The sequence below is a fragment of the Cervus elaphus genome, chromosome 15 (assembly GCF_910594005.1).
Source record: "Cervus elaphus chromosome 15, mCerEla1.1, whole genome shotgun sequence".
Classification (NCBI taxonomy): domain Eukaryota; kingdom Metazoa; phylum Chordata; class Mammalia; order Artiodactyla; family Cervidae; genus Cervus; species Cervus elaphus.
The window spans coordinates 86,708,963-86,733,383 of NC_057829.1; the positions used below are offsets into that span (position 1 = coordinate 86,708,963).

Genomic DNA, 24,421 nt, shown 5'->3' on the forward strand with positions numbered 1-24,421 from the left:
GGATGGGTTGCCTGGGCCAGTTGCTTTCCTACTTTGTTGAGACTCAGTATCAAATATGACTTTTTTTGGAAACTCAAAGTGGGGGTGGGAGCCCCAGGTTCCCCCTCTCCATCCTACACCACAGCCCTGCCGGTCTTCCCAGCGGTCTGCGGACAGTTTGAAAACAACTGATCTCGTCCACCCAGGTCCACGCACAGCCGAGGACACCAGGGCTTCGCTTCCCCCTCAGCTGGCTGCAAGGATAGCTACCCTACTCAGCCTCTCCAGCAGCCTGCATGGTGGGGCCCTGGTTTATTGAGTCATCTGATAAAATTGATTCCCTGGTGGCTCAGTGGTAAAGAGTCCACATGCCAATGCAGGGGATGAAGGTTCGATCCCTGGGTCAAGAAGATCCCCTGGAGAAGGAAATGGCAACCTGTTCCAGTATTCTTGCCTGGAAAATTTCCATGGACAAAGGAGCCTGGTGGGCTACAGTCCATGGGGTTGCAAGAGTTGGACATGATGGAACTCTCACGCACCTGATAAAACTGGCAGAGTCGGGACAGAGTGGGTCTCAGGGTCATCTGGGTCAGGGCATCCTCAGGTTACCACCAGGCCTCTCTCTCTTCCTCTCCCCCCCACAGCCTGCCTGGAGCATGGTGGCTCCATCAAATCTTATTGCTTTCTCTCTCAGTGTGGCTGCGGTGATCACTAAGTTGGCCTCTCCAGCTTAGTCCAAGGACAAAGTTCCAAATGCCTCTTTCATTTTTTTTTTTTGCTGTGTTGGCTCTCCGTTTCAGCGAGTTGCCCCACGGCATGTGGAATCTTAGTTCCCCAACCAGGGATGGAACCTATGTCCCCTGCATTGGAAGGCAGATTCTTAACCACTGGACCATCAGGGAAGTCCTCCAAATGTCTCTTTTTTTCAGTTTCAGGATGGAGACTTTTGGGGACACTCTTGGATCCTTTGCCCATGGTTGGGGCCTCTCACAGCACCAGGGGACCGGGTCTGATGGCCCAGTCTTAACCACAAACTCAGTTAAGAGCCTGGGGGAGGGGGGTTGACATCAGAACATTTGCAGGCGGCACAGTGCTGAGCCCTGGGAAAGCCTGAGGAATGGGACAGCCCCACACACATCTGTGCCTGTTCTAGGGTCAGAGCTGGAGGGAGAGGGGCCTGATGAGGCCCCCACTGGACCACGGGCTGCCCTGCGATCTTGGCGGCAGCCCCAGAATCTCTCTGGCTGCTCTTGGTGTCCCCAGCTACGGAACAAGGAGACCACTTCCCATCACGAGACTTCCTGTGCCCGTCAAGCAAGATAAGAAGTTCAGAAATGCTTCGTAATGAAACCAACAAGGAGCATCTACAGCTACTGGCTGGGTTTGGGAACGGAGCCCCCGACTCCCACTGTCATGACCTCGCTGGGCTGTCTTGCATTTCCTCTCAGAGCTTGGGAGGGGGACGAATACCCAGCCCGGCCCCTTCCCCTCCAGGTAAGCCCCTGACCCAGGGCCCCAGCTGACAGGCCTCCGGGAAGCAAGTCTTCCCTGGGACTTGAGAATCTTTATTTCTTGGGGCTGTGATTCTTATTTGGTTAAATAACACATTTAAAAAAATTGTTGTGATTCCATACTGAAGCTTCCCATATGGTTAATTGGAAGTGTTCTCACCAATATTGCAGGCTGTAAAAACTAATGAGGTAAATGGAAAATTTATCAAGTGCCACAGTTAGAAATTAACTTATTGCTTGATGCCACGCTCATGACTAATGAAGTTAGAGGGAGCTCTTCATAGAGAGTGAGAACAGAGCCCTTGCTGTCGGGGAAAACCCTTCTGTTTGCCCCTTTCTACCTCTCTCCCCACCTCTCCTACCGCAGATGGATCAGATGAGCACAGCAAAAGACCAAACTAAGTCTCCATCATCTCAACACGGTGTCTGCATTGGATTATGTATTATATCACCAATAACAACAACTGGTGCTTGGAACTTTGTATACCTTATCTTGTGTGCTTCTCACATCAGGGCTGAGAGGGAGGTACTGTGATTGTGTACAATTCACAGATGAGAAAACTGAGGCTCAGAGACATGAAGTCACACTGTACTAGGTGGTGAAGCTGCAAATCAAATCTGATTCCAGTATGCATGTGCATTTCACTCACTGATTCACCCATTCATTCATTCAATCAGAATGACAAAGAGGCATGGAATGCCTACCAAGCGCCAGGCACCAGGTGTTCCTGGAGATGCTAGGGTGGAGTGGGGCAGGGATGAAGGACCTGGATGCAAACCTGGGTCCTTCTGCCACTTGCTGAGTGTGGGAAGGCGCTGGACCTTCCAGCCGGCTCTCCAGATTTACTCCATTCTTCTGCACTCAGCTCTGTGCCCTGGGAGCCCACATCCATGGGCTCCTTTGTTCTCTGGCTTCTGATGGATCCTATTTACGAGAGGTGCTGACCAGAGAGGACATGGGAGGTGAGTGGGGGAGGGGAGTTTCTACAGGGGGGAGTGTTTCTTCAGCTTCCCCCTCGCTGGTTGCTGGTGGTTGGTGCCACATCTTCCCACACCTCCTTCCTCTTAGACTGCACCTCCCTTCCAGAGGCTTCCTGCATATACTTGCTCTCCATGGGTCCCAGTGGCCCTTACCCCTCGCTTCTCCAGGCGCGGGGATCAGGGATCCTGGCCACCACTAGCCAGAAAGACGATTTCCTTCAGTCTTGCCTCCACTTTGGGAAATTGCCCCTTTAATAAACTCCCCTGTAATGATTTTTTTTTAAGACCTTGACATTCAGCTTGTGGGATCTTAGTTCCCTGACCAGGGATTGAACCCACACCCTCTTCTGTGAAAGCATGGAGTCCTAACCGCTAGACCAGCAGGGAATTATTCCTTGAAATGACCACTTTGCATGGCATCTCTTCCCAGCTGAGGTGTGACACAGTGATTTTACTCAAGTTATTGGCCTGAGCCTCAGTTTCCTCACCTGTAAATTGGTGAAGAAGAAATTAATTAATAATAAATTACCAAAACTAATTTGTGAGAAGTGATTGGTACAATGCTCAGGAGATAATAACTACTCAATAGATGCTTTTCTTATTGTTAAGACAGGATTCTGCCTTTCAGGACAAACTGCAGCTTCCCATGGAATCCATGGAGATGTTTGTTAAGTGTGCAGAGTCTGGCCGCAGCTGTGGGCCCAGGAGGAGGCCTGCAGGTGACTGGCAAGGCCTTGGGGATGAACTGTGACTGCACGATGGGAGGGAAGGGTTGGCACGGGGTGGGGTCTTCATCGGCCTGCGGGCGGGTCTGGGAAGGCTTTCTGGAGGAGCCGTGCTGACCTGAGACCTCCGTGGAAGCTTGTGGAACAGGGCTGCTCGATGCCCAGGACAGGGGCGGCATGAGGTGGGGAGAGGCGGAGCTGTGGTTGGCTGTCTACTGGAGCTCAGATGTCATCTCTCAGGGAGCAGAGTTCCCGCAGGGTTTTCTCTAAAGAAGTGGTCCAATGAGGGGAGACCAGGAAAGTGCCTCTCCGAGGGGACATCACCCGCCTTATTAAAAGCAGCAGACTCCTGGGACCTCCCTGGTGGTCCGGCGGCTAAGATGCCACACTCCCAATGCAAGCGCCCTGGGTGTGATCCCTGGTCAGGGAGCTGGATCCCACATGTCTTAGCTAAGCGTTTGCATGCCTCAAATGAAGATCCTGCATGCTGCAACTAAGACCCAGTGCGGCCAAAGAAGTAAATAAATATTTTAAATACTTGGCAGACTCCTGATGATGGTGGACGGCAGGAAGGGATCTGACCTTTCCCCAAAATCGAGGCGATTCTGACCCACGTTACAATTCCACGTCCCTAGCACATCCCCACGTGCTTCCTGCACCCACCTCCACTGAAGAGATGCTTCCTCCTCCTTTCTTTTCTTCTCTGCAGCTCATCCCCTCCTCCCACCTTCTCTTCCTCCTCCTGTGTCAGCCTTCTCCATTCTGCCCACTGCTGTGGCCCCAGCCTTCAGGGCCCTGAGAAGGACTGCCTGCGTCTAGGACCGTCTAAATACCAACTAACACCTTCTCCTCTCAAACTGCCCTCTGATTCCTTTCTCTGACCTTGGCTCTGACCCTGAGAAAGAACGCATGCATGGCCGATGACCAGAGTCACCACGCTAAGGGTCCAGCCAGTCAGATCCCTTCCCACTCTCCGCTCTAGTCTGCCTGTCTTGAGCTCGTGGTAGCAGGCGTGAGAAGCAGACTTGCAGGCCTGGCAGAGGCCACCTCCCCTGCCGGCTCCCAGAGCAGAGGCTGTGCCTGTGTCCTCAGACGTCCAGGTACAGTGTCTGGCTTGTCTGGGGTTTCTTCCGTGTTCGTTGAGTCAATGAAACCAGATGGAGTGATCATTTACAATTCAGTGTGGATGTACTGAGTGCGTCCTGCCAGCACAGGCTAGGAACTCTATAAAAGAGAGTGAGACTCAGTCCCCGACCCAAGGGAGTTAACAGCTTTGTGGCAGAGAGAAAGCAACCCATATCGATCCACCACGGGGTCGGCATGCTGGACACCACGCTCCCCAGCGCTGTGCATCCCTGAAGCCTCGGTAGTCATCACCTCCTCCCCGGACCACTGCAGCGCTCAGAATGGGTCTCTGTGCTGTTGGCTCCTCTCCTGCCCAGTCCTGCAGCACAAATGCCCAGATGAGAGTCCTCCTGGATGAAGGGCAATCATAGCGTGCTCCCCTCCTCCAGGCTTCATGTTTCCCATTATCTGTGATAAACTGCAAGTTGCCTGCTTACGCTGGCATTTGAGGCCCTTCTTACTTGTCCAGCTTATCTTTCCGGTCCATCCTGCAGCCCTTCCTCAACACGGCTAAACAGGACTGCACACCAACCTTGGACTTCTAAAGGCCCATCCTTGCCCTCGACATTTTGCTCAGCGTTTCTTCTACGGGAGCATCGTTGCCCCATCCTCTCCACCACTCTTTAGGCTCCACTGCAAATCCTACTTCCTCCAGGAAAACTCCTGATGAAACCTACTGGGAAGTACCCCTTCTACTTTAAACATTTCACAGTTCAGTCGCTCAGTCGTGTCCGACTCTTTGCAACCCCATGGACTGCAGCACGCCAGGCCTCCCTGTCCATCACCAACTCCTGGAGTTTACTCAAACTCATGTCCATTGAGCCGATGATGCCATCCAACCATCTTATCCTCTGTCATTCCCTTCTCCTCCTGCTTTCAATCTTTCCTAGCATCAGGGTCTTTTCTTTGCATTAGGTGGACAAAATATTGGAGTTTCAGCTTCAGCAACAGTCCTACCATTGAATATTCAGGACTGATTTCCTTGAGGATGGACTGAGGAACTCTAAAAAAAAAAAAAAAGGCACTCCAAATTGGCCGGCAGACAGGAAGTAGATAATCTCTTCTCCATCCTGGGAGGGAACCCCAGTCTCCTGCATGGCAGGTAGATTCTTTACTGTCTTGGCCACCGGGGAGACCCTTGTACATTGCCAGTAGAGTCTAAATTGACACAATCATTCGGAAATCCAATTTGGCGTATGTATCAGAGATTATAGAACTCTCTCCTTAAACCCAGTAAATCTACTTGTAAGAATCTGTATTATGGACGTTCCTTACAAAGGAACTTCTGTATTTCAGTATTACTTACTTGTTCCCTAGAATCTAGATTTTAGAAGCTCATGGAGAGAGTCATTGGCTCCATGTATTACAGCATGGCCACATGATGAAATATGAACCATTTACAAACTGTGTTTTCCAGTGGCACGGGAAACTGCTTGTGATATAATATCTGGATAATGTAGGCAATTTATAAAACATAAATGTTTTATGTCTGTTCAAAGGCTGGAAGGAGATAGGTCAGAAGGTGTGGATGGTGATTATTTCTAGTTGGTGGTTTATAGATTATTTAAAATTTCTTCTTTATGTTCTGTATTTTCCTAGCTTTCTGTTTGTATTCCTTGATAATGGAAGTGAAGCTCCTTTCTCTTCAGAAGAAAGTACAGAACTTTGCATTTCTCTTAGGGAGGAATTCTCCTGCTGTGATTTGTAATTTGGAGGGCACTTGTCTTCAATTTCTTATTAGACATTGTACCCCCCCAAAGGACAAGGACTAGCTTGCTAGCTCACTTTTGCAGCCTCTGAAAGCTGAGTGGATGTTTGGACATAGTAGGACATTGTTGAAAAGGATGGGACTGACTTGGTTTGAAAGCAGCCCTGGTGCCCTGGGGTCCCTGGTCTCAGGAGGACACGGGGGGGCTCAGTGTCCAGGAGGCGCCGAGAGAGTACAGGTGCTGGGGGAAGGGCCCTCAGCGCTTGGTGGGAACTCAATTCTGGCCATTCCATTTACTCGTCTGGAAACGGTTCCATCAATTGAGTAGATGATTGCTATACAAAATCTTTTTGTTCTGTAAGAACTTACTCTTGTTTTTGCTTAACCATCTATTTTTGTTTCTTGCTGATTTTTTGGGGTCTATTAATAGACTCTGCTCTGGAGAGTAAACTTTTTTCCCCATAAAACCCTCAGACTACCTTCCTCTTCCATTCCTCTTTCATGTTTATAATTTTGCTCACCGGATGGATCTTAGTTGTATCACTTCAGAATCTGGTGAAGTTGGAAGTGGAACATACACAGGCAACCCTCAATTTATGGTTAAACATTTTAAATAAATTTGCTACAAAGAAAACAAGGATCCCCATGGACTTGAAAAGTTTCCTGCCCTCTGCTCTCCTCGCGGGGCTCTGTTCACGAGAGTCATCACTTCTAGTTGCTGTTCTGGGCCCCAGGAGCAACGAAGTGTGTGTCTTTCTTTTGCACATTTTCTGAAATTCTGAAGAAAATGAACCCCTCCCCTCCCAGCAAGACCACTGCTCCCTGGCAGTAGACCTTCCAGCTCAGGAATTCACAGAGACCGAGAAAACACAGAGGTCATTGATTTCTGGATTCGTGGTCCTTCCCACAGTGGGATAAGCAAGCCCCCCAAGAACAGTATGAAAAGGCAAAAAGATATGACTCTGAAAGATGAACTCCCCCGGTTGGTAGATGCCCAATATGCTATTGGAGAAGAGTGGAGAAATAACTCCAGAAAGAATGAAGAGATGGAGCCAAAGCAAAAACAACACCCAGTTGTGGATGTGACTGGTGATGGAAGTTAAGCCCGATGCTGTAAAGAACAATATCGCGTAGGAACCTGGAACGTTAGGCCCATGAACCGAGGCAAATTGAAAGTGGTTAAACAGGAGATGGCAAGAGTGAAAATCGACGTCTTAGGAATCAGTGAACTAAAATGGACTGGAATGGGCGAATTTAATTCAGATGACCATGATATCTACTACTGTGGGCAAGAATCCCTTAGAAGAAATGGAGAAGCCCTCTTAGTCAACAAAAGAGTCTGAAGTGTAGTGCTTGGGTGCAATCTCAAAAATAGCAGGATGATTTCTGTTTGTTTCCAAGGCAAACCATTCAATATCACAGTCATCTAAGTCTATGCCCCAACCACTAATGCTGAAGAAGCTAAAGTTGAATGGTTCTATGAAGACCTATAAGATCTTCTAGCACTAACATCCAAAAAAGATGTCCTTTTCATTACAAGGGACTGGAATGCAAAAGTAGGAAGTCAAGAAATACCCGGAGTAACAGGCTAGTTTGGCCTTGGAGTACAAAATTGGGGCAAAGGCTAATAGAGTTTTGCCAAGAGAATGCAATGGTCCTAGCAAACACCCTCTTCCAAAAACACAAGAGAAGACTCTACACACGGACATCACCAAATGGTCAATATCAAAATAAGATTGATTATATCGTTGCAGCCAAAGATGGAGAAGCTCTATACAGTCAGCAAAAACAAGATGGGGAGCTGACTGTGGCTCAGATCATGAACTCCTTATTGCCAAATTCAGACTTAAATTGAAGAAAGTGGGGAAAACCACTAGACCATTCAGGTATGACCTAAATCAAATCCCTTACAATTATACAGTGGAAGTGACAAATAGATTCAAGGGATTAGATCTGATAGACAGAGTGCCTGAAGAACTATGGATGGAGGTTTGTGACACTGTACAGGAGGCAATGATTGAGACCATCCCAAGAAAAAAGAAATGCAAAAAGGCAAAATGGTTGTCTGAGGAGGCCTTACAAATAGCTGAGAAAAGAAGAGAAACTGAAAGCAAAGGAGAAAAGGAAAGATACACCCATTTGCATGCAGAGTTCCAAAGCATAGCAAGGAGAGATGAGAAAGCCTTCCTCAGTGATCAGTGCAAAGAGAGGAAAAGAATGGAATGGGAAAGACTAGAGAGCTCTTCAAGAAAATTAGTGATACCAAGGGAACGTTTCATGCAAAGATGGGCACAATAAAGGACAGAAACTGTATGAACCTAACAGAAGCAGAAGATATTAAGAAGAGATGGCAAGAATATACAAAAGAACTATACAAAAGAAATCTTCATGACCCAGATAATCACAATGGTGTGATCACTCACCTAGAGCCAGGCATCCTGGAATGCAAAGTCAAGTGGGCCTTAGGAAACATCACTACGAACAAAGCTGGTGGAGGTGACAGAATTCCAGTTGAGCTACTTCATATCCTAAAAGATGATGCTGTGAAAGTGCTGCACTCTATAGTGCAGGAAATAGGCCAGGAAATTTGGAAAACTCAGCAGTGTCCACAGGACTGGAAAAGGTCAGTTTTCTTTCCAGTCCCTAAGAAAGGCAATGCCAAAGAATGTTCAAACTATTGCACAATTGCACTCATCTCACACGCTGGTAAAGTAATGCTCAAAATTCTCCAAGCCAGACTTCAATAGTACGTGAACCAAGAATTTCTCGATGTTCAAGCTGGATTTAGAAAAGGCAGAGGAACCAGAAATCAAGTTGCCGACATCCATTGGATCATCAAAAAAGCAAGAGAGTTCTGGAAAAACATTTACTTCTGCTTTATTGACTACACAAAAGCCTTTGACTGTGTGGATCACAACAAACTGGAAAATTCTTCAAAAGATGGGAATACCAGACCCCCTGACCTGCCTCCTGAGAAATCTGTATGCAGGCCAAGAAGCAACAGTTAGAACCAGACATGGAACAACAGACTGGTTCCAAATAGGAAAAGGACTACGTCAAGGTTGTATATTGTCACTATGCTAATTTAACTTATATGCAGAGTATATAATGTGAAATGCTGGGCTGGATGAAGCACAAGCTGGAATCAAGTTTGCTGGGAGAAATATCAATAACCTCAGATATACAGATGATACCACCCTTATGGCAGAAAGCAAAGAGGAATTGAAGAGCCTCTTGATGAAAGTGAAAGAGGAGAGTGAAAAAGTTGGCGTCAAACTCAGCATTCAGAAAACTAAGATCATGGCGTCCAGTCCCATCATTTCATGGGAAATAGATGGGGAAATAATGGAATCAGTGAGAGAGTTTATTTTTGGGGGCTCCAAAATAACTGCAGATGGTGACTGCAGCCATGAAGTTAAAAGACGCTTGCTCCTTGGAAGAAAAGCTATGACCAACCTAGACATATTGAAAAGCAGAGACATTACTTTGCCGATTAAAGGTCCATTTAGTCAAAACTATGGTTTTTCCAGTAGTCATGTATGGATGTGAGAGTTGGACTGTAAAGAAAGCTAAATGCCGAAGAATTGATGCTTTTGAACTGTGGTGTTGGAGAAGGCTCTTGAGAGTCCCTTGGACTGCAAGGAGATCCATCCAGTCAATCCTAAAGAACATCAGTCCTGAATATTCATTGGAAGGACTGATGCTGAAGATGAAACTCCAATACTTTGGCTACCTGATGTGAAGAACTGATTCATTGGAAAAGACTCTGATGCTGGGAAAGATTGAAGGCAGGAGAAAGGGACGATGGAGGACCAGATGGTTGGATGGCATTCCCAACTCAATAGATATGAGTTTGACCAAGCTTTGGGAGTTGGTGATGGACAGGGAGGCCTGGTGTGCTGCAGTCGTAGAGAGTCAGACACGACTGAGCAACTGAACTAAGCCTAACTAACTCTGCTTTTTGGGAAGGTGGAAGGAAATTGGCTTCTGAGTGTCAAGCTGGGGGCACTTGTGAGATTTCTGCTCCGTCTGTGACTCAGGTGATAGGAGGGTCTCTGTTCCTCTCTTTAACCACACCAGCGAAGTCGCTCAGGCTGACCATTCATACCTGCACATATTCATTCATTCCATAAATGTTTGCTGAGCACTTACTTGCTGCCAGGTGCTGCCTGGGCTCTGGGAGGAAGTGGCACACGAAGGTTAACTGCCTTCTGGCCTCGTGGAGTGGGACACAGAGACAGGCATGGTCTCTCAGGGGTGCGGTCACTCATCACAAACCACACAAGTTATATTTTGGATGCTGGAAGCACTCCCACGGCATCGTGTGGACCAGGTCAAGGACCCAGGTTATGAGCTTGGTAAAATGGGGATGAATGCCAGCTGCTTTCTGAGGCACACAGCCTGCTCCGAGGTTGGAGAAAGGGGCACACACCAGAGGTCTTTGCCCTTTCCACCCACTTCCAACCCGCCTCTGAAGACATCTGCCTTCCTGGACAGGATCCATCTGCGTGGGCTACAGGAGGGCTGAGATGGGCCCGGGCTTGGAGCCCTGGCTCGGCGGGAGTGTGGCAGGGGACCTGTCTGGGGAAGGCAGAGCTCAGTCACCCTGAGATTAGGAGGCAGAGCCAGGAAGAACAGCCAGGCTGCGGAGACTACCTGTCCCAGCGCCTCTGGAAGCCTTGCATCTAGAGGGGCATCCACCCAAGGCTCCCCCATCCTCAGGCCTCACAGGGGAAGGAGACTCGGGGGCCGTCACCAACCTCAGGCCAGAGAAACAGAACAGGAGGGAGACAGAGCATCCTTGTCCACAGTCACGGCCACACAGCGATCAGAGCCAGATCTAAGATTAGAACGGGGAGGTCTCTGACTCCCAGATACACAGCCAAGCCCCAGAGCCATGCTGATTCTTGGCAAGGCCCCTTCCACATTCCCCTCTCTCAGATCCACCCTAGTTTGTTTCTGGAAAGATTGTAGCTGTCATAGTCGTTGTTCTAATAAAACACTCATCTGACGACCTATTAGTAAGGCATGCTGTTGACAGGAAATGTGCATTTGCCATATTTCCCATTATATTGTCTATTTCCTGCCTCATTTTTCTCAGGAGGGCAGGAGTCACGGGAGATAATAGCATATTGACAGAAAGAGAAAGCTAGGGAAAGAGATCATTGAGAGAGGGGGGAATTCAGCTCTAGTTGGCGGCAAAGGTTTCCAGCAGGAAATCTACGCTCATTTCCTGTCGGCCTGCTCCAAACACCATCTGCCCCTTCCTCCTTGTCCCCTCAACAAATCATCCTCTGGTCCTGGGAGGCTGTGTCTGGTCCTCTGATGGAGGCCTGGCCTGTTGTTTCTGGGGGCTGCGGTTGGGGGAAGACTTTAAGTGTCTGACTCTTTGCAACTCCAAGGACTGTAACCTGCCAGACTCCTCTGTCCGCAGGATTCTCCAGGCAAGAACACTGGATTGGGTTGCCATTTCCTCCTCCAGTGCATCTTTCCAACCCAGGGATCAAATCCATGTGTCTCCTGCTTTGGTAGGCGGGTTCTTTACCTCTAGCACCACCTGGGAGCTCAAAGAATCCAGAGGAAGGTGTGAAATGAACCCTTGGTCACCATCAACAGGACTTTGTGGCGGCTGGTGGACCATAAAGGCAGAGAGCCTTGTTTTCTAGAATCTTCTTGCCCCAAACCTTTTCTCTTTCAACATCAAATTGCAAATAGCATATCACCAGGGAAGAATCACTCACTGCTTGCGCAAACACCAATGGCAGGACCGGAGACTGCAGTGAGGGGCTCTTTCTGGAGCCCCCACCCGTGGGTGGGGATGGTGCTGGATTGCCGCCCTTTCGGGGACCTGCCTTGGTCCACCACACCCTGCACACACCTCCGAGGCTCTGGTTTGCAGGGTCCTGGACATTGCCAGTTGCGGGTCACTGGGATGGAGCGGGCTCAGACCTGGCCGCGGATTCAGTGTCTTCACTGGCCGGGATGAGGGATGGAGGGCCCAACTCTGGCTTCCTCTCGGCCACTGCTGTTCCCACTGCTGCTGATCCAGAAATTCTGGGAATGTGGGGAGAGGGAGAGAAACGAGTAAATCTAGTTTGCCTGTGTCTGTCTTGGTTTGAGCACCAAAACCCCTCAGTACCAGAAAAACCAGGAAGGCTGGTGACCTTACAGATGTGAGCGAGTGGTAAACAATTGTTGCGATGCTTTCTACCTCCACGGCCCCAGGCTAGTCCCCAGGGGTGAAGAAACAGGATCGGGAGGGAAGAGACGCAGATATTGATTGACATGTTATGGGGCTTCCCAGGTGGCGTTGTAGTGTCCAGTCGCTCAGTTGTGTCCCACTGTTTGTGACCCCATGGACTGCAGCATGCCAGGCCTCCCTGTCCGTCACCAACTCCTGGAATTTACTCAGACTCACGTCCATTGAGTCGGTGATGCCATCCAACCTTCTCATTCTCTGTCTTCCCCTTCTCCTTCCGTCTTCAATCTTTCCCAGCAACACAGTCTTCTCTAATGAGTCAGCTCTCTGCATCAGGTGGCCAAAGTATTGGAGCTTCAGCTTCAGCATCAGTCCTGAAGGTCAGTGGTAAAGAACCCTCCTGCCAATGCAAGAGACACAAGAGATGCGGGTTCAATCCCTGGGTTGAGAAGACTCGCTGAAGGAGGGCATGGGAACCCACCTCAGTATTCCTGCCTAGAGAATCCCATGGACAGAGGAACCTGGTGGCTATGGCTGAAGTAGCTTAGCTTGCATAGAAACTCTAAACAGTCTTTGGCAAAAGGGTGGGTTGGCTGGCTCAGGTAACCCAAAGCAGAGGGGGAGGGATCTTGCTTCTTTCAGGCAGGGCTGGACGGGTGGGGACAGCTGGCTGCCCGCAGCTCTGGGCTTGCATTCCTGTGAGGACAGTGCCCCCTGTGGAAGGAGACCCTCCGTATCCTCACAGGCCTGGCAAGGCTTCTGGAAGCCAGACTCCCTACCTGACTGCCCAGGCCTGGGCCCCACATCCGGGGAAGCGGTCAGCTCCACGTGGCTGGGGGGGGGGCGGGGCTGGTGAGTCCCCAGGTTTGGCTGGGGTGCTTTGCTGGAGGTGAGGATGCTGGTGGCTCTAGATGACCCGGCTCATGTGTCAGGAACCCTGGCTTCCTTGGCCCCCACCCCAGTCCCCCCCCAGGCTGGGCTCGATCCCCTCTTGGCGTGCTGTTCCCCCTTGACGTATTTTCCCACAGCATTTCATTGTTCCTCCTGCTCTATGAGACCTCGAGAGCAGGGTGGATGCAGTGATGGGCCTTTCATGCCTCTCTCCTCCCAGGAGATTCTCAGCCCTGAATCAGGGGGGGTTTTTGCAGTCCACTTGTCTTTGTATATTGATGTGTTTATCTGGCTTTTCCCTCCAGAGCTCTACCTTGAAGATTTAAATCTTGCTTTTAGGGAATGTCACAAGCCGGAGAACTCTGTGAGGCCGGCAGAGAAGGAAATGGAGAGAGAAACCCTTTAGGGCGACTGCTGTCTCCACGGTGCTGGGCTGGGGCTGGGACACACGGCTGAGAAGGACGCCTGGCCCGTCTGCCTCAGGACCTGCGCAGGTGACTGCACACTGAGGTTTCAGCAGGAGAGTCCCAGACCCAAGGCTGAGTTAGAAGCTTCCGGCCCTCCCTGCTGCCTCCCTCCCAGGGGATCACAGGCTGTGGCTGATGCACTGGCCGGGCCCTCCGCCCTCCCCACCCCGGCACGGTGAATGCAGAGAAGCTCTGGTTCACCACTGTATCCCCAGAACTCAGCATGGTGCCAGGCACATAGTAGGCACTTCTTGTATATAATAATTGCCACTTATCAAGAGTTTTAATTTTGCTGCTACACTCTGTGCTAAGCACTCTACATGCATTATTTGATTTGATATTCACATGAACCCCATAACATCAGGATTAAAAAAAAAACCAGTGGTAGAATGTATAAAACATAAAATTTACTTTCAACCCTTTAGGCAATTCACTACCATCCATCTCAGAACTCTTTTCGCTGTCTTAAATAGAGAACTCTGTACCTACTAAATATTAATAATACTCCCCGTTTCCCCTTCCCCACCCCCTGGCAACCACTATTCTACTTTCTGTCTCTAGGACTCTGGGGACTCTACATACATCATATAAGTGGAATCACACAATATTAGTCCTTTTGTATTCGGCTTATTTCACTGAGCGTAATGTCCTCAGGGCTCATCCGTGGTGTAGCATGCATCAGAATTTTATTCTTTTTTATGGCTGCATAATATTCTATTGTAAGTGCACTGCATCTTCTTTATCCGTCATCTGCTGATGGACTCTTGAGGGCTTCCACTTTGTGGTTATTGTGAATAAGGATCAGGATTAAAATTTTTTTTTAAAATTTTAAAATGTTTTTTAAAAATTAAATTTTAACTAGAAGCTAATTACTTTACAATATTGTGGTGATTTTTGCCATACATCAACATGAATCAGCCACAGATGTACAGGTTAATACAGTAAACAATACAAAAGGAAAATACAAAATACAAAGCAGAGACTGAGACCAATATAACTAGATGAGAAAATGGGAAATGGGAAATAAAATGAACTGAAGAACAAAGAAGGATTAAGAACTATTGATATATCCAGCAAAGGAGTTACAACCAGAGGACTAATAGACAAAAGAGTTAAAATAATAAAACAAGTGATAAAAAAGAATAAAATCTTGTCATTTGTAGCATACTAAGTGAAGAAAGCCAGAAGGAGAAAGACACATACTCTATGATATCACTTCTATGTGGAATCTAAACTATGACACCCTTGAGCTTATCTATGAAGCAGATTCATAGACAAAGAGAATAGATGTGTGGTTGCCAAGAGAGAGGGGGTGGGGAGACGGAGTGGGATTTTGGGGTTAGCAGATGGAGACTACTACATATAGAATGGATAAACAACAAGGTCCTACTGTATAGCATAGGAAACTGTATCCAATATGCAGTGACAAGCCATAATGGAAAAAAAATGAAAAAGAATGTATGTATACGTATAACTGAATTACTTTGTTGCACAGCAGAAATTAACATGACATTGTAAATCAACTATACTTCAATAAAAAAATAAATAAAACAGGTTGAAATGGTATGAATGTGTCACCGATGTGTGATTTTTAGGAAGAGCTGATAGAAAAATAAAAACCACATAAATTAAAGAAAGGGATTATTGGGCTTCCCTGGTGGTGCGGTGGATAAGAAACCCGCCTGCCAATGCAGGGGACATGGGTTTGATCCCTGGTCTGGGAAGATCCCACGTGCCACGGAGCAGCTAAGCTCGTGGGCCACGACTGCTGAGCCTATGCTCTAGCGCCTTCGAGCCACAACTACCGAGCCCGTGTGTCAAAACCGCTGAAGCCCATGCGCCCTAGAGCCCGTGGTCCACACGAGGAGAAGCCACGGCAATGAGGAGCATGTGTACTGCAACAAAGTAACCCCTGTGCATCGCAACTATCAACAGTCCGCACGCAGCAACGAAGACCCAGTGCAACAAGAAGAATTAAGTAAAAATTTAAGAAAGGGATAATAAGTCAGCACTAACGGTTAAAAAGGTAGCAGGAGGTTTCAAGAGAAAGTGGATATAATGTCTGGAAAATCTCACCTACTTCTTTCTTCCTAGGTTTTCCTCCTAGATGCCTTAGGAAATGGCAATTCCAGTATTCTGGCCTGGAAAATCCCATGGATGGTGGAACCTGGTAGGCTACAGTCCATGGGGCTGCAAAGAGTCGGACACGACTGAGCAGCTTCACCACCCTCAGAACACAGACCAACATTCCCCGACCCTGTTTCATGCATTATGCCTTTTAAACTACAGCCACGAATGCACATGCCTCCAAATTCTTTCCTCCAGAACAGCAAAACTCAGATGGTTTCCCTCACTTGGGGTCAGAGTTTTTAAAATCTTCAGTTTACAATAAAGGACAAAGAAGTGGAGAGAAAGTAAGCAATTTTCCCAAGTTACCTGAAGTCACAAAACTGGTCAATGCCAAAGCAGGCCTATAGGCCTATAGGAGGGTGCTGGACCCTCTTTCCTGTTCATTAAATGAATGATAGGTAACTGAATGAATTAGATCTTCAGAAAGGTAGTAAATTGCATCACTGAGGACCGCACTAGCTGCTGTAACAAACCAACCACTAAATTTCCATTGGCTTAGCGGTGAGATAGAACTTCACTTCTCGTTTATGTTCAGCGCAGTTCCTCCCAGGTCCCTCAGGGTTCTTAGGTGTTGTAATTCCACCATTCCCAGAGGGCCTGTGACTCTTCTGTCTCCAGGCATCGAAAGGAAAGAGAAGTTGTGGAAGAAGCTCAGCTGCTTCTAAAGAAAGTGAGGCCTGGAAGGGACCACATTTCCACTCGTATTTCCTTGACGTAAACCATCCGGATGGTCATGCCTGAAGCAAGGGGGCTGAGGAATGCGGTCTCCAACTGGGTTGATGTTTCCGGCAACCTCTCTGCCTTCTGAAAGCAGTGGAGGGCAGTGAGGGTGGAGACGAATATTTTTTGTTGTTGGATCATGTGAATCTGTCGCACTGAATGCTGTAAGATTTGAGTGGGTAATGCGTAAGAAGCGTGAAAAACACTCGTGTGTTCAGCAGGTTAAGGCATGGGGGCAGGGAGCAGACACGTAATTGGGATGCTGCTCTGTCTCTGATGGTTCATCTCACTTTCCTGCTCCCCCAATGTCATGGGTTATCTGGAAGGTTATTTCATGTACCCGCCTTGTGGAAGCACATTTCCATAGACAGCAGATAAAGATCTCTTAACCTTGTATTTTCCCTCGTATTGTCATAAATAGTTTCTGCAATGCCATTTCAGTGAGCCTGACAGTTTCTACAATGAGATCTGGATGCAGCAGCATATCTTCTTGTTATATATAAGAAAGAGTGACAGCATTCATCGTTTACGGTGACATCAATGAAGTCTGCTTGCAGAGGTTCCCCATCCATCCATTCATAATACCTTTTATGACTTTAGGCTTTTAAACATGGCACTCTGGTCTATTTTTCAAATGTACTCCCATTATCAGCTCAGGGAGCCATTCTTCAATATTTCATTTTCCTAAGAATATCTAGAATATCTTAATTTTTATGAGGCTTCTCCATGGGGTAAGCTGTCAGGTATGACTTTATTGTGCAAAAGGGGTTAGGGGCCTGCTACTGGGTCACCCCTCCTCTGTGATGCCTGAGGACCTGTTTCCCATTTTTGTTCCTTCCTGGAATACTCCCCCAAATAACGGCCCCATAAGGAGATGTGGTTCCCGAGCACAGCTGTCCACTCTGAAAGGGGAAGCTAGAAAGGTTAGAAAGAGGGCAATTAGGACATAGATTGGGGGACTTCTCTGGTTGTCTAGTGGTTAGGGCTCTGTGCTTCTACTGCAAGGGGATGGATTTGATCCCTGGTTGGGAAACTAAAAGAAAAAATAAAGGAACACAGATGGGGTCTCATCATGGGTCAGCCCCAACCTTGAGATGTAGTAGCTCTTCAAAACCTGTGAGTTTGACCCCAGAAGAACAGGGCCATCCAAGGCAAAGCAGAGTTCCTGTGCCAACAAGCGTTCAAGGCAATGACACTCCTCTCTGCTCCCCAGGAGATCCAGCTGTGAGGAGAAGAGACCTCTGGGCCCCTGAGGAAGAGACCAGTGGACACATCTGGGCTTGCGTTCCCACACTGCTTCCCCAGCGTGGCGCCACCCCGCTGCCCTTGGCCACAGGGTCCTGGCTTCCTTCTTGCAGGCGAATCTTCTTCTCGGGTTGGCAAGATCCATCTTAGACGTCATCCTAGTGGGTTGGGAACAATGGTCTCTCCATCCATGGATCCCTCAGACAGGCTGGGGGCAGTGGAGACTCTTCCTAAGTGACACGGATAGGAAAAATAATGTTGGATATTGATTTATGGAAGGAAGGAGATGAACAGCCTGAGACTGCCCACAGTCAGCGATCCGGGGCATGTTACAAACATGCCAGACACTCCAAGGATGAGAACGTTTGACCTAATTTAGCAACAACAAATCCGCTCCTGCACACGCACTTCTCTAATTACAAATGAGATCCTGGTAGGCTCAGCAAGGGTAAATAAAATTGATTCTCTCCACATAGATTTGGAGATGATAAATGTGTTCAAGAAAGAGCTTCAAAAGCCTGCTTGCTGATTAGGAAAGGCAAAATAATTGTGAGAGAGTGACTAATAGATGGAAGGCATCGCGGCAGAATCAGTCTCCTTGCAGAAATGTCACAGGTCTGATCTTTTTGAGATAATTACCATCAGATGTCTGTGTGTTTCATGTCTGCCCTTCGGTGGGTGGGGGCATGGCAAGGATCCCCGAATCGACTCTGCTCTGGGCCATTCTGGTTTGAAGCCTGTTTGAAGCCTGTTGTGGAGCTCCTCGGGTTTCCTAGGAGCAATGACTCTACCCCATTCATTTGTTCCTTGGTGCCCAGCATGATTCTTGGCACAGAGGAGGTGGGCTGTGTGGGATATAATATGTAACGAACAGGATAAAGTGTTCAGTTTGACCCACAGGAAGTTGATGATATTTAGCTATTTTTAAAATTTGATAAATAGCAACTTCAAGTGTTTCTACTCACTGTGTATTCATGATTTATTATTGCATAATAAACTGCCCCCACATTTAGCAACTGAGAGCAACAACCATTCATTATTTCATAATTTCCATGAGTCAGGGATCCAGGCGCCTCTGCCTCAAGGTCTCCAACAAGACGTCAGTTAAACAGTTGCCAAGGGCTGTGGTTTCATCTGAAGGCTTGACTGAGGGTGGGTGGGGATCCAAGGCTCAACTTCGGCATCAGCTACTCACGTAGCTCTCGGTAGGAGCTGAGGGAGTGAGGGCCCAGGCTTTTGCTGGTTGTTGGCTGGAGGCCCCCTCCAGTTCCCCACCGTGTCGACCTCTCCGTGGGGCTGCCTGGTAACATGGGACCCGGCTTCCCTCAGAGTCAGCAGTGGGAAACAGAGAGCCCAAGGCGGGAGCCACAGTCGCTTTATAACCTAATCTTGGAAGTGACGTTTCATCATCCCTGCCACGTTCTATCTGTTAGAAGCAAAGTTTCCAGACCAGCCCACACTCAGAGGGAGGGTATTATCCAAGGGTGTGAGAAACTATAGTGGGGGCACTGGGGCCCATCGAAGGAGCTTCCTATAACATGTGACACCCCATAGAGTCTGGCACACAGATCTCAAGAGATGGTAATTAAAGAAGATTTAAAGGGAAAGGCAAATAGCACAAAAATTTTTCCATCTGCATCTTTTTTTTTTTTAAGTAATTTTATTTATTTATTTTTGGCTGTGCTGCGTCTTTGCTACTCCATGGGCTTTTCTCTGTTTGTGGTGACCAGGGGCTACTCTTTGTGTGGTGTGTGGGCTTCTCACTGCTATTGATTCTCTTACTGTGGAGCATAGGCTCCGGGTGCTCGGGGCCCAGCAGTTTTGGCACATGGGCTCAGTAGTTGTGACTTCTGGGCTCCAGAGCACAGGCTCAGTAGCTATGGAGCCCAGGGTAAGTTGCTCCATGGCATGTGGGATCTTCCCAGATCAAGGATTTGAACCTGTGTCTCCTGCATGGGCAGGTGGATTCTTTACCACTGAACCACCAGGGAAGCCCCAATCTGCATCTTAATTCAGTTGGTATAAAACTCTTTTCTCTTGAGGATTCATGTGGACAGAATAATCTGGAATAAATGTCCAGCAGCAGCAGTCCCAGGAAATTCCTTTCCTACAGAACACCTTTGGCCTCTTCTACCTTATAACCTGGACTCTTGCTGTTGTCATCAAATTCCAAGCCCCTGGCTTCTGGGATGCTTGAGGAGCTGTGAACTTGGCAGTTTGAGGAGCCTTCCAATGCCTGGAGGCCAAAACTTGAGTTGTGAGGTCTGCAAAGCGCAAGTGGGGACAAGGATGTGGACTTCTAAAGAGATAAACAAGGGCTGATCTTGGAACTGGGGGAGGTGGGTGGGCAGTGCTATCCCTAATTGGAAGTCGCGGCTCAGGGACAGGCCCCCCTGGGAGATGCTGGAGGATGGGGGGAAGAAAGAGAAGCAGACTCGTCACCTCTGAGAGCACCTGCTTTGACTCTCGTTTATATCAAGGAAGAAGCATCTGGGATGGAGCTGGTTGGAGTCAATGAGTTAGGAAAACTATTATGGTTGATGGTTTGGCACTTATTAAAGCCACTATTTATTGAACACTTACTGTGTGGCAGGCTCTGTGTCGAGTTCTTTAGAGCAAGCTCTTTTCTGTTCTCAACAGTGTTAGGAATTGAGAGCTGTTGTTTCCCCTTTGCAGGTAAGGCTCAGAGTAATGAAGTCAACAGCCCAAGGTCACTCAGAGACCGCAAAGCCAAATTCATCTGAGAAGTTCTCGGGGTGGAGTCGGGGCGGGGGGCAGACCTTCCCACACATTTCATCGATGAAGAAATCACTGGCTTGTCCTGTGGGTGCCTGGACTGTCCCTCCTGGAGGCATTATCTTCTCTGGCCACTGAAATTTGAGTTGTCTTGTTGCTGATACCTTCAATTACAACTGATGGCATTCCTACCCAAGCGCACATGCCAGGTGGAGCCAGGTGAAGTGTGGGGGTGTGAGGAGACACAAGAAGTCACAGAGATTAGGGAACGGGAGCTGGGCTGGTAACTGCAGGATCCAGGCTTGAAACTTGACTTCTGCCAACTGGGTCACCCGGGCAGCCTCCTAGCCTTTCTGAGATAGTATTGTCTCACTTTTTCTGATGGCAACGATCATACCCATCCTAAAGGCTGATACCACTGGGTTTCATTGCCTGTGTAGACTCCTGTGGATGGAGGCAGCCTCCTGGAGTCTTGGGTTGGAAAGGACTGGGCGTTTGATTCCAGGCTCTGCTGGAAGGAGTTCTGGCAGTGAGTAGTCATGTCTGCCACAGGTGAGGGGAGGGCGTGAGGGTGTGTACACTGGGCTTCTGTCAACATCGTTTGAGGACTTCCTGTGAGGTTTAAAGTGATGATGCATGTGAAAGTTCCTCATACCTAGCTGGTACTCAATATATCTCTAATATATTTCTATTGGTTCATTCAGGTACAGTCGATGCTCAAGCTGGCATTTCAATTGGAAAATGCTGACTGGCTCGTAGTAGATGCTCAGTAAGTATGCCCAGAGCGTTGACAGGATCAGAGGCCCACCCAGCTCTTCCTAAGCCCACACTCACTCCCATCGTGGCTCCCAGACCCACAGAGCTGGTAGAGGTAACCAACCCAGGACTCCAGGGCCGCCCGAGCAAAGAGACGGAAAAGGCATCAAAACATCAAAGGTATTAACTCAGTGTATTTACACCCCCAAGTGCTTCGCTGTCATCAGGAGCGGCCCCTTCATGAGATATAAGTAATTTGTGCAGGCTGATCCTGGTTTTCTCATTAATATGCAAATGAGGCATGCCAGTTGTTAGGTTAGAAGAAAGCTGTCATGTTTATTGTGACAGATTTAATGGATGTGTTTGGATTGTGCATTCAATGTGTTTTCAAGAGCATGTCTTATCTTTGTTTAGGCAGTAAATCAAAAATGTAAACAACAATTCATTAGCATCTGTCAGAAGCTCAAAGCCACATTGTTTCATTTGACAATCTTCCCAGAGGTGGAGGGACAAAAATCCTATATCTGACTTATTCAAGATTCTTTAGGAATTGCACTGGCTTTTCCCCTTTTTGCTCAGCAATGTCGAAGCAGTAACTGAAGAATGTCAGCTCAGCTTGTCGGAGAGCTTTGGGGGTCAAGGGACGCAAGCAGGGACAGACAGCCCCACCCTGACACCTTGGCACCTTGCAGCAACCTGGGAAAACTCAGGGCCTCTGGGCACTGTGGAGACCAGGGCGCTGCTGGAAACCAAATCACCTAGGTGTGTTGCCGCATTCCTCAGGATGTTTGAAGCAGCCTGCTAGAAGAAAACAATGGAACATTAGACAGAAATTTAAAGATAAAAAGTAGAATTCCGGGATCACAGAAAATGCAGGCGGAGGAGTGGAAAAAGGGTTAGGGGAGAAAATCATTCCAATCTTCCATATAGTTTTAAAATTTGGCCTGAAGATTTAGCTCTGAGCTTCCTGGGGGCCAAAGCAAAAAGAAGGACATTTTGAATTTTAAAATTTACTCTGTCTCCAGGAAGAAAAAAAATAAAGGGAGGGCATATTACTTAGGAGAAGCACATCTTTCCATGAGACTCATCTCTCTGGCTTCACACAGCACTGCTGAGCCGAACAGTCCAGAACCGAGCAGGGGTGCGTTGCTTTAACATCCTCTGGTCTAAGATGAAGATCATCACATCCAGGTACGCAACTTGCCCTTCACCTGGTCTCTTCTTTCTCTCCTGGCTTTTCACCAGCCTTTGTACCTGACCTTCAACTTCCTTTTGTTTCACAGGCAAGCTTCCGGAAGGAGCTGTCTGGCGTGTCCTGAATCCGTCCCTCACCTCCTGCTGAAGACTTCTCCAACATGGTCCAGCCCCCAGCCTCCTCAGTGCTGGCACAGGGGACGCCTCATCTGAGTTTGCGGGGCCTGGGCCTCCCTGCCCCTTCCTTTGGCGAAGGTCCCTTTCCTGACATCACTTAACTGGCTTTCCTTCATTTCCGAGAGCTGCTCTGGGTCACAGCCCCACTTCCCTAGCCTTCTTTCCCTGCCTGCACCTTGGGTGGGTCTTTCTCACCTGCCCTTTCTTCTGAGTTTTGACCCTGCCTGCCCATGAGGTCTCGGCACTTGAGCTGGAGCCTGGAGGCATCTGGTCTCCTTGCTCGTGGAGGTGCCCTCACCTGGCTCACGCACACCTCCTCTGTAGCCCCTCAGACCCTGCTCACCTGGATGGGGGCACAGCCTTTCCTGCCCCCTCCGTTTCTACTCTGTTCTGGAGCAAGCTCTTTCCAAGATGCCCCTTTGAGCAGCCCCGTTACAAGAGGATGGTCCCTTCGGCCCTCAGGAGGCCCTGGGTCCCTGTCCTGCTCCATAGCTCTGCAGAGCCAGTCATGAGCCCCTAGCACTCCAGCTGCGACCCCCAGTTTACTCTGCGCCTGGATGCAGACTGTCCTTCTCCAGGTCCTCATTGACCTTGAACCTCTGTCTGAGTCTCACCTCCTTCGAGAAGCCTTCCTGGATACCTCCTTGGGGTTGACTTCATCTGTTCCAGGTTTGCAACTTCACTGCTTCTTCTTCTCCAGAAGGGCCAGGATTTTCCCACATCTTTAACTGCCCATGCTCTAAACCAGGGCCCCACTGCAAGCAGAGAAGTGTTTTTACAGATGAACATTTGCAATCAATACAATGATAGGGAACAACTTTGAACCTCAATTAAGCAAAAAGCTGTCCTCCCAAAAAAGAATTTCTTTCTTTCAGTAGTAGACCTGTGCTACAAAAATTCATCAATAAAAAGTGTAGGCATTTGTTTTTTCTCGTTATATTTGTCCCTGTATAATATACTTGACTTTGTCTCTTGGCCCATAAAGCCCAAATATTGACTAATTGGTCCTTCACAGAAAAAAGCGTGCTGCCTCCTGGTCTAAGAGACACGGATGGTGTCATTTTGTATCTAAACCCTCAGCTGGTTCTGGTTCAAGTCAGTTGCGTTGGTGATGCTATCTAACCATCTCATCCTCTGCCGCCTTCTTCTCCTTTTGCCTTCAATCTTTCCCAGATTCAGGGTCTTTTTCAAAGAGTCAGCTCTCTCTCTCTTTTTAAAAAAATATTTACTTATTTGGCTGCATCGGGTCTTAGTTGATTGTGGCATGTGGGCTCTTTCATTGTGGAGCATGGATTCTTTAGTTGAGGCGTGCCAGCTCAGTAGTTGCTGCACACAGGCTTAGTTCCTCCATGGCATGTGGGATCTTAGTTCCCTGACTAGGGATCGAACCCTCGTCCCCTGCATTGCAAGGCAGATTCTTAGCCACTGGACCACCAGGGAAGTCCAATGAGTCAGCTCTCTTTGCAGTCCTGATTACCTGACTTTCATCCCCACCTGCACGCACTGTGGGTTCTGTGCAGGCAGCAACTGTGTCATTCCCCACCTGCTGCCCTCACGTAGGTGAATGTGACCAAAGACCTGAGTGAATGAATGAATGAAGGCAAAGTTCTGAGGTTCTCAGGGGATTGGAGAGGCAGCCCATCTTTCAGGCAAACTGTAGGTCAAGTTGCTTGTGCTTCACTGGTGACCAGGTAGTTCAAGGGTCAGTTCTCCAGTAATGATCCCAGGTGGACCACCCTTGGAAACAGACAGCTTGAGTTATTTCTGGACTTGAAGTACCACCAGCGCCTAAAGGGAGAGGACCCAAATTCTGGCAGAAGCCCTTTTCACCTTCTGCAATTTGCTCAGGACATCACTATCCATCAGGATACTTCATC

At 48.3% G+C, this 24,421-nt stretch overlaps 1 long non-coding RNA gene across 1 annotated transcript; it reads left to right on the plus strand.

Moving 5' to 3' along the window:
- The first annotated feature begins 1,138 nt into the window (after nucleotides 1–1,138).
- LOC122709125 lies at nucleotides 1,139–23,481 on the plus strand. The gene is made up of 4 exons (XR_006345419.1): nucleotides 1,139–1,473; nucleotides 21,122–21,186; nucleotides 22,280–22,364; nucleotides 22,457–23,481. It is a non-coding gene; the product is annotated as an uncharacterized LOC122709125 (long non-coding RNA).
- Nucleotides 23,482–24,421: the final 940 nt, after the last annotated feature.